This window comes from Carassius auratus, unplaced genomic scaffold (genome assembly GCF_003368295.1).
Source record: "Carassius auratus strain Wakin unplaced genomic scaffold, ASM336829v1 scaf_tig00037769, whole genome shotgun sequence".
NCBI classification, from domain to species: Eukaryota; Metazoa; Chordata; class Actinopteri; order Cypriniformes; family Cyprinidae; genus Carassius; species Carassius auratus.
The window spans coordinates 86,966-97,500 of NW_020526402.1; the positions used below are offsets into that span (position 1 = coordinate 86,966).

General features: G+C 36.3%; 1 pseudogene; it reads right to left on the reverse strand.

Moving 5' to 3' along the window:
* LOC113083321 (metabotropic glutamate receptor 8-like) overlaps positions 1-10,535 on the reverse strand; it is a 93,048-nt pseudogene that overhangs the window by 34,163 nt on the left and 48,350 nt on the right.

Here is a 10,535-nt window from a genome sequence, read left to right on the forward strand (position 1 = left end):
ATTATAAAATAATATATAAAATTAATATAATCCTGACTATAATATTATATATGATATATATATATATATATATATATATATATATATATATATATATATATATATATATATATATATATAAAATGAAGTAAAATACAATTCTATAAAATGTATAATATAATATAGTATATAACAATATATACATAAATTTGTAAATTATATATTAATATACATATTTGTACTATATAATAATAATAATAAACAAGGAATGTATAAAATAATACATCCCTAAATATATTATAAATAAATCTAGTATAAATAAAATAAAAGACTGAATAAAATATACGAAAAATCTAATATATTTAAAAAAAAGTTTTAAATGACAAGACACAAAACTAAACAAAAGTGTTAATATTATGTTTTCATATTTAAAATAAATAACAAATAATATAAACCATAATGATCTAATAAAATAAATAATAAATGTATACATAATATATTAATATTGCAGTATTCAGTAAATAGAGAGCTAGCATTCTGTTCTGAACAACAATGAACACAACAGCATTTGGCTTTTGTTGTAAATGTATTCACTCGCAGATGTTTCATCCAAAGCGTCTTACAAATGAGGAAACATACAAACATGAGTGATTAGTCATAAGAAGCCAACACCAGCAGTGCCACGATACACAAGTTTACGTGCTGCAGCTGAGTGGCTTTGAGTGATAATACAATAATCATACAACAATGTCCCATTTTTATGTTTATTACAGCATGTGTGCAGGCTCTTCTGTGTCACCGCTGAGCAGCAGAGGAAACAAACGAACGCTTATTGGGTGACTGAAGATAGCAAGGATGACGGACGGCTTAATGAGGCAACAAGAGTCGAAATGAAATGTCAGTTAGTGGCGCAAATAAAATTCCCCTTCTTCTCATCTCACATTTCCCTTCCATCTCTGAAGAACAACAGTTTAAAAGACTAAATCGTTTCTTCTCTCTATAGTTTTGTAGCAGGCTGACAGTGTCATACAAAGAATGATCTCTGGCAAAACGTAATGACTGGCAGTGTCATGAATATGCACCAATTGTCCACTTTTCTTTCTCTCATTTTGAGATACGTCTCTGTATGCCAACACTGAGACAATAATCACCATTCTATATTCTATCTTATGCTAATGAGGACACTTCGGCTACATCATATACAGTATTGTTCAAAATAATAGCAGTACAATGTGACTAACCAGAATAATCAAGGTTTTTAGTATATTTTTTATTGCTACGTGGCAAACAAGTTACCAGTAGGTTCAGTAGATTGTCAGAAAACAAACAAGACCCAGCATTCATGATATGCACGCTCTTAAGGCTGTGCAATTGGGCAATTAGTTGAAAGGGGTGTGTTCAAAAAAATAGCAGTGTCTACCTTTGACTGTACAAACTCAAAACTATTTTGTACAAACATTTTTTTTTCTGGGATTTAGCAATCCTGTGAATCACTAAACTAATATTTAGTTGTATGACCACAGTTTTTTAAAACTGCTTGACATCTGTGTGGCATGGAGTCAACCAACTTGTGGCACCTCTCAGCTGTTATTCCACTCCATGATTCTTTAACAACATTCCACAATTCATTCACATTTCTTGGTTTTGCTTCAGAAACAGCATTTTTGATATCACCCCACAAGTTCTCAATTGGATTAAGGTCTGGAGATTGGGCTGGCCACTCCATAACATTAATTTTGTTGGTTTGGAACCAAGACTTTGCCCGTTTACTAGTGTGTTTTGGGTCATTGTCTTGTTGAAACAACCATTTCAAGGGCATGTCCTCTTCAGCATAGGGCAACATGACCTCTTCAAGTATTTTAACATATGCAAACTGATCCATGATCCCTGGTATGCGATAAATAGGCCCAACACCATAGTAGGAGAAACATGCCCATATCATGATGCTTGCACCTCCATGCTTCACTGTCTTCACTGTGTACTGTGGCTTGAATTCAGAGTTTGGGGGTCGTCTCACAAACTGCCTGTGGCCCTTGGACCCAAAAAGAACAATTTTACTCTCATCAGTCCACAAAATGTTCCTCCATTTCTCTTTAGGCCAGTTGATGTGTTCTTTGGCAAATTGTAACCTCTTCTGCACATGCCTTTTTTTTAACAGAGGGACTTTGCGGGGGATTCTTGAAAATAGATTAGCTTCACACAGACGTCTTCTAACTGTCACAGTACTTACAGGTAACTCCAGACTGTCTTTGATCATCCTGGAGGTGATCATTGGCTGAGCCTTTGCCATTCTGGTTATTCTTCTATCCATTTTGATGGTTGTCTTCCGTTTTCTTCCACGTCTCTCTGGTTTTGCTCTCCATTTTAAGGCATTGGAGATCATTTTAGCTGAACAGCCTATCATTTTTTGCACCTCTTTATAGGTTTTCCCCTCTCTAATCAACTTTTTAATCCAAGTACGCTGTTCTTCTGAACAATGTCTTGAACGACCCATTTTCCTCAGCTTTCAAATGCATGTTCAACAAGTGTTGGCTTCATCCTTAAATAGGGGCCACCTGATTCACACCTGTTTCTTCACAAAATTGATGACCTCAGTGATTGAATGCCACACTGCTATTTTTTTGAACACACCCCTTTCAACTAATTCAACTAATTGCCCAATTGCACAGCCTTAAGAGCGTGCATATCATGAATGCTGGGTCTCATTTGTTTTCTGAGAATCTACTGAACCTACTGGTAACTTGTTTGCCACGTAGCAATAAAAAAATATATGAAAAACCTTGATTATTCTGGTTAGTCACATTGTACTGCTATTATTTTGAACAATACTGTATGCACATCTGACTGCATTACTCAAGCCAAGCTTGGAAAAACATCAGTGCCTGTCTTTGTCAACAACAGCATTTAAGCTGAAGCGTTTAGGGATGTCTGGAAAGATAAAATAAGAAATGGATCGCTAATATATATATATATATATATATATATATATATATATATATATATATATATATATATATATATATATATATATATATATATATATATATATATATATATATATATATATTAGTAGTCAACATTTGAAGTGGATCAAAACCTTTCATCAAAATTGTTCCAAAACCAAAATAATACCCGTTCTTGTCTTAGGGCAGCTTTGATGAACTTTTTTGGTCCTCTTTAAAGGTTGACTTCTGTATTTTATTATTAAACAAAAAATGAACTTTTTTTTACCCAGTTTGTCATGTATGTACAGTGTCCAGCTAAAGTTTAAAAAAAAAATATGTTGCTGCATTATGTTCAACTACTTTATTTTTTTCCCCCTCACATCAACCTGCACTCCATACAACATAATAACAAAGCAACCTCTTCACCTCTCAAGCTCTGTCAGGTTGGATGGGGGCTGGCAGACATTTACAGGTTTCTTCAGAAATGTTTGATTGGGTTCAAGCTGAGGCTGGGCCACTCAAGGACATTCACAGAGTTCTTTATAAGCCACTCTTGCAGTGTGTTCATGGTCATTGTCCTGTTGGAAGGTGAACCTTCTGCCCAGTCGGAGCTTCTGAATGCTCTGGACTGGGTTTTTATTAAGGCTATCTCAATATTTTGGTGCATCCAGGTTTTTTCCTCCTCTGACGAGTCCCTGAAAAACAGCCCCAGCACACTTTACTTTCGGGATGCTACTCTGCAGGTTTCCTCCAAACATGATGCTTGGAGTTGCGGTTCATCAGATCAGAGAATCTTGTTTCTCTCAATCTGAGGTTTTTTTTAGGTGCTTTGTAACAAATTCCACGTGTGTTTTCATGTCTTCACTGAGGAGAGGATTGAGTTTGACCATACTGCCATCAAGACCAGATTGGTGGAATATTGCAGTGATGTTTGTCCTTGTGTAAGTTTCTCCCATCTGCATATATATACCGTATTTTTCGGACTATAAGTCGCACCTGAGTATAAGTCGCATCAGTCCAAAAATATGTCATGATGAGGAAAAAAAACATAAGTCGCACTGGACTATAAGTCGCATTTATTTAGAACCAAGAGAAAACATTACCGTCTCCAGCCACGAGAGGGTGCTCTATGTGTTCAGTGTAGACTACAGGAGAACTGAGCAGCATTAGAGCGCCCTCTGGCGGCTAGAGACGGTAATGTTTTCTCATGGTTCATGTCTCTTAATTCATGTCAAATTAATTTTGATAAATAAGTCGCATCTGACTATAAGTCGTAGGACCAGCCAAACTATGATAAAGAGTGCGACTTATAGTCCGGAAAATACGGTAATCATAAAGCTCAACCAGAGCATCTAGTTTTTGGTCACCAGCCTAACCAACGCTGTTCTCCATCGATTGCTCAGTTTGGCCAGGAGGCCAGCTCTGGGAAGAATCCTGGTGTTTCCGAACTTCTTTCATCATGGATAATGGAGGCTACATACTTCTGCGAACCTTCAATGCAGCAGAATGTTTTCTGAATTCTTCCCCAGATGCGTGGCTTGACATTTTTTGGACCTCAGGGCTTGGTTTTTGCTCTGATGCACAATTTCAGCTGTTTCATTAAGATGTGTGCTTTTCCAAATCATACCATTTCAAATGAATTTACACATGCATTATAATAGGTACTGTTTCACAACACCAGAAGCATCATCTTGCTCAAGACCTAATAATATCCAAAGAAATATTGAAAGCCATTAATTTAGCCTGAAATAGCAAGAATGCAATTTTTATTAACATGTTGTCAGATAAAGTACTTCAAAATCAAACCTAAAAGGCACCGTCTGACAGAATGATGTGTCTGCATGCAGCCGCTGCAAAACCAAAAGCCAGTGTGTCAGACAGCCGATCATGTTTGCCATTGGGGAGCACATTTCTGAACCCATTTCAGAAGCTGATGGGATTCCTGAACTTCAGAGTGAGACTGACACTCATGCTGTCCGAGACCCGATGCCCTCTTTCCCCGAGTCATTACGGCTCACGCAGCAGCCCTGTTTGCTGTCACTGTTTTTAAGCAGCTCTGATTTATTTGAGGAATGGCTAAACACATCCTGACATCAGTTATTTTATTTCCAACCGTTCTCCCCTGTATAATTTTCAGCAGGTTAGTCTTGGTGTAAGCTCTTAGCTCGTGGAAGAAAGAGTCAAAGCACGCGTGACACTAGGGACTAGTCTTATTGTTGGCGATAAGACGGAGCGTGAAATCGCATTAAGAGTTACGGCTGAGGTTCTGCCACCTCGTGCTCTCCAGGGCTTGCTGGGATACGGTTTCCTGGGAAGCCGAGACCAGCTGAGCTCTTGACACCAATCTAACAACAGTCGGATTCGTCTCGTCAGTCGGAGCAGCCAGGTGTGGCGTCTGCACAGGAAGTCAGGTTCATGCACTTATGTAGACTTCCTGTTTCAGCAGAGCCATGGCAAGGTGCGAGTGCCAGCTGAAGATGCTGGGTTTTAATTAGGACTCGGTCAGGGTAATAAATTACACATCACAGCAGTGTAAGGCTCTCGCATGGAAGGAGAGAGCGGATTCATTACTTTCAGTGCACGAGGCGATACGGAGAAATAAAAAATATATATATATGAGCAAAGCACAAATGGGTAGGAACCTCATGAAACTTGTCTAGCTCACATTACTCTACAAAATCTAAAGAACAAAATGAGAGAATATATTTAAAAATAATTTTATGCCAGTAACACATATCCCCAACTCAATTTCCCATTGTTGTGATTGGAATAAAATATTGAAAAAAAATTAATTATAAAATAAACAAAACATGATCAAATGTATTTTTTTTTTATTAACAATTAACATTAACAATGTGATTTATATAAATATAAAATATTTTTAACTATATAATATTTAAGTATTGTAGCACTATCTTCAATTTATTTTTTTTATTTTACCTATATATTCATATTGCATTTTTAATGAAAACTGTTAAGAACATTAAGTATTAAATTAATATTAATTGCCGTTAAAATGGTGTGAATTACAAAAATGAACTAACTTAATAAATAAATAACATCTTAATTAATTATATTACTCATTCGAATTATTGGTGTGCTTACTATAACGTAATTATTGTCTAAGTTTAAGACTCTTAAACATATCAAAATTATAAATTATTTTATTTTTTCTTTGGATTTTTAGGCAAAAAAATGAACAAGACATGCTTTCATGATGGTAACCTTCAACATTTATGGTCCCCTTTCTTCCATTCATCCATCTCTTTAGTTTTTTGTGTATTTGGTAGTACATTACCAACAAAAAACAAACTAATCATTGCGTCCTCAAAGGCTCCAATGTCAAGAGAAAATAAGATAAGACTTTTAGTTTCACTCTTACATCCAACATAGGGGATTAAAAAAAGGGGTGAATGGATTATCATTGTAAGGCGGTTGTGTCCAGACACTGCTAGGACACATTTATATGCAAGCACCACATACATTTTACATTACATAAAATATCATTTCCCAAAGCCAGAGAATGTTGTAATAAAAGGCAAACATGTGAATTCCAGCATGACACTGGGTTTCTGAGGGCATGATGGGAAAAAAGCATTCACAGCATGACACTCCAACCACCACCTGCCGTCGTCAAAAACCCCTTTACTCCATTATGTCTCCTGTCTGAGAAGACTAGCACTCTTATGTCTGAGAGATCAATGAGTCTAAAGAGTGCGGTGATGAACCACGAAACCCTCAGAACAGACGAGAACATCAGACTTCCTTCATCTTCCACCGGTTACCCAGCGAGAGCTAATAGTGCTGTTATCTAGGGAGATTGAGAAACATGTCTTTGTCTTTTTTAATCAGATGCATATGGGAGTTTGTTCACTTTTGCATTCGGATCCAGAGTCTCAGAAGAAACAGGAACAAAGTGCTTTTGCACGGCACTGCAACAGCACCTCATCCTTATCTTGTAACGTTAAAGATAGCATTCAACTAATCGCAACTGCATCATTTTTGCATAGAATTAACCTGTCACATCAATAGAAGTTGCTCCAGCTCATGTCGCCTCAAATGACCAGCTCTGAAAATGAATGACTTCTAATTGCTTTGTCAATGCATATCGCTGTGAGTGTGAGAACCAGAGCTTTATGACTAAGATGAGAGAAGAAAGAGTTCAGAAGCAACATTTGAGGGTTGTAGGTCAGTCTGTGAAGGGTCTCAAATTACCAACCCACACAACACAGTTTCAAACAGTAATATTTTAATATTTTATCCTTAAATTTGACCCATAACATGCATGTGTCTCAAATTGCTCACACTATTCCTTAATGTATTAAAAATCAAAAGACTGTTTACAATAAGACATAAGGTCAGTAAGATTTTCGTTTTAAGAAAAAGTAATACTTTTATTCCAACGAATACTTATATACTTTTATTATACTTTTTAGGAAATATTTTTACTTAGCAAATATGCCCTTTTAAAAACAACACGTTGCCAAAGTGTTTTACAGTAAGTCAGAGGAATAAAAAAAAAATTGTTTTAATATGTTAACAATAAAATGTTTCAAAGTTTGAGATTAGTAAGTTATTTAATATTTTAACTACTACATTAACTTGAATAACTTGATAAATAACTTGATGTACCAAAATAAAAAGCAATCTATAAACCTACTAAAAATTACAAAATCACAAAAAAAATTATCATATACAGATAAACTGATTCAAAATATGAATAAAAACTCCAAGAGTATTGCATTGATATTAAAATAACACTGAACCAAATAAACAACATTTGACAGACGATTAACAGGAAAGAAACAAAAGCAACGCACACACAAAGCCAGCCACGAAACCCGATGCGTTGATGTGATCTTGTTCAAGCCGTTGGTGCTTTTTAATGCTGCAGAAGACATACATAGCAACTAAATAAAAGCACTCTGTATGATGTGAAAATCCCCACAATCAAGCAGCTGAAGGGACCGATCGGCTCTTGGGAAAACGGCACAACAATTTCATCACCGCCCATGTCAAAACTAATGCATATCCGGCAAATTTAGGGGCATCTTTGTGAAGTGTTTTTGATTCTTTATACCAGTCTCAAAAAAAAGACACCTCTAGTACAGTCCTGTCAGGACAAAAAGGCTCTTTCACATGCAAACACGCTTCAGCCAGGTAGAAGCGTCGTTTTAAATATTTATAGACTCATTCCATACCGCTGTTTCCTAAATGAAGCCATCGATTGCCAGCATCAATATGTCTAATGACTGAAGACAGTGAAGCAGAGCTGAAACATCAGTCTCGTCTGTAATGAAGTTGCGGATGGTGTCTTTTTAGGTCAATGAGTGAGTAAACAAGGACTGTTAGTTACCAAATAACTTCCACCACAGGTGCAGAAGCACACAAACACGAGCGCCGAGAGCGTTTGAGCTTTGATCACGCTCTCTGACGATTGCATTAATGAGAAGTGGGCGGGATCATGACCTTTGCATCATCAACATGGAAAACAATCTGCCGCGTGGAATCAATCACAAGCGACACGGATCACAGCCGCGGTGTAATTAAACAGGCCTGATTGCTTGTAAAGAGTAGATGGAGACGAGAGGACGTCTGGGAAATATATTCATAGACTGGAAGAGTTGCATAGTTATAATATCCAACCAACTGAACTGGCACTTAAAGAAATGACCAGAAGGCATACTTTTAATTGCAATCTCATAGTACACACAAGTATTTCGTTATTTTAGTTCAATGTACTGTTAAATACGATCTTTTAATGTTTTCAAAAGACTCTTATGGTCACCAAGGCTGCAAATAAATACAGTAAAATTGTAAAATATTTCCATTTGAAATAATGTTCATATAATCTGCAAACACTGAACGTGCTCGACTATAGTTAGTTTTCATAACCCACCTCTCCCTTTTCCATTAAGCTTACACATAGTTGTGAAAACACAGCCCTGGGCTCAGTGTCCCCTGATTCTCCACACATGACCAGCATAATGAGTCAGCTGTGCTTCGTTTCTTTGTTGTGTGACACTGGCCTCATGGTTTGCACTAAATGAGGGAGTGTTGCACACAGAGAGGTTTGCATTAGCTTTGGCAGCCTGTCAATAACATTTCCATAGCAATTGGAAGTGGATGAGAGAGCAAAACAATATCAATTAGACAGGTAAAGCTGCCATTATTCATTGCGCAGTCATTATTTTCAAACAGAAATGGCCTGTAAAAATTAAGATGCACCAATTAAGTCAGATCTGACACACACAAATCTCTCATATACACATTGTATACAGATGCATATATGCAAACCAACACATGCATTGATTAATGCATTATATTAAAACATTAAATTATGTGTAGCATTAATTAAAATTGTATTTGGCATTAAAGCATGTCACTGCAATGCGAAAAACTGGCTGACATTAAAATCTATTGTGACAGCCACTCTGACCCCGATTCTTCATTCATTAAAACACAACGCAAAACAAGCAGCAAAGATCCTTCAGGAACATGGTGCCACAAACAGAGTAAACAATTAATAAATATTCACTTTTAAACAAATGATAACAATCAAAGAGTAAAGGTTCTTATATTACAGGATAATAAAATCTCTATGAGTTAGAGTTACTTTATTAGAATAACTGAATGTAAACTCACAATTGTAAGAAAAAAAGCAGAATTGTGATAAGTAAATTTGCAATTGCACGATATAAACTCAGAATTGTAAGATGCAAACAGAAGGGAAAGTGTGACATAAAAAGTCACAATTACCTTTATTTTTTATCCTGTGGAGGAAACAAGCTTCCATATTTATGAGCTGCAGCTAAGTTGTTAAAAGTGTGCTTCTGTCATGAGGACTGCTGGGTGTGATCGTATGTGTTTGAAGAAAGAGTGTGATCAAGTTTTCCGCTTTCCTGATGGTGCTGTTGTTGTGTTTCGAGTGTGACAAACAGCTCATACTGCGAAGAACTGAGGTGTCACAAAATGTGAGTGGTGGCGGTGTGTGTAATGTATAATTATGTTCATTATGTCAAGCACATTCTTTCAGAAGTGGCGGAAGTTTCCCAATATAAAAGCCGAGGGTTGCATTCGTTCCTCTGGTGCACTTTTCTAATTGCACATTCATAGAGACATTAAAATCCTGTGACACTCACAATGGCTTTCTTACCACTCAACGGCAACTTTCCTTCTCCCTTTACTGTAGATTTAATAGAGGCTCTGCTGTGAGTATGTTATTTCTTTTTGTATTCTAAAGTAGGCTGTATTGTGGCGTTTTCTTGCTCAGTTGAAATAATAAATGTTTGATGTACAGTGTAGCATTCATATTGCAACTCCAATTACAACTAAGCTGCACAGACATCAGTTTATTAACATAATTATCACCATATCATTTACATATCATTGTCTATGCAGTATTCAGCCATGAAAAAAAAAAAGGTTTAGGATGCAACCTTGAAAAAGATGAGTGCCAAACAGCTAAAACATGAATCTTACATCATAATCCATTCCCTTTTGTCCTCACACATCAAAATCCACAAACATATTTGTTGTTGATTGTGAATGATGCTTGATCGGTTCATATCTCTCTCCTGATTCAGACTTTTTAATTGGAGAAAGCAATAT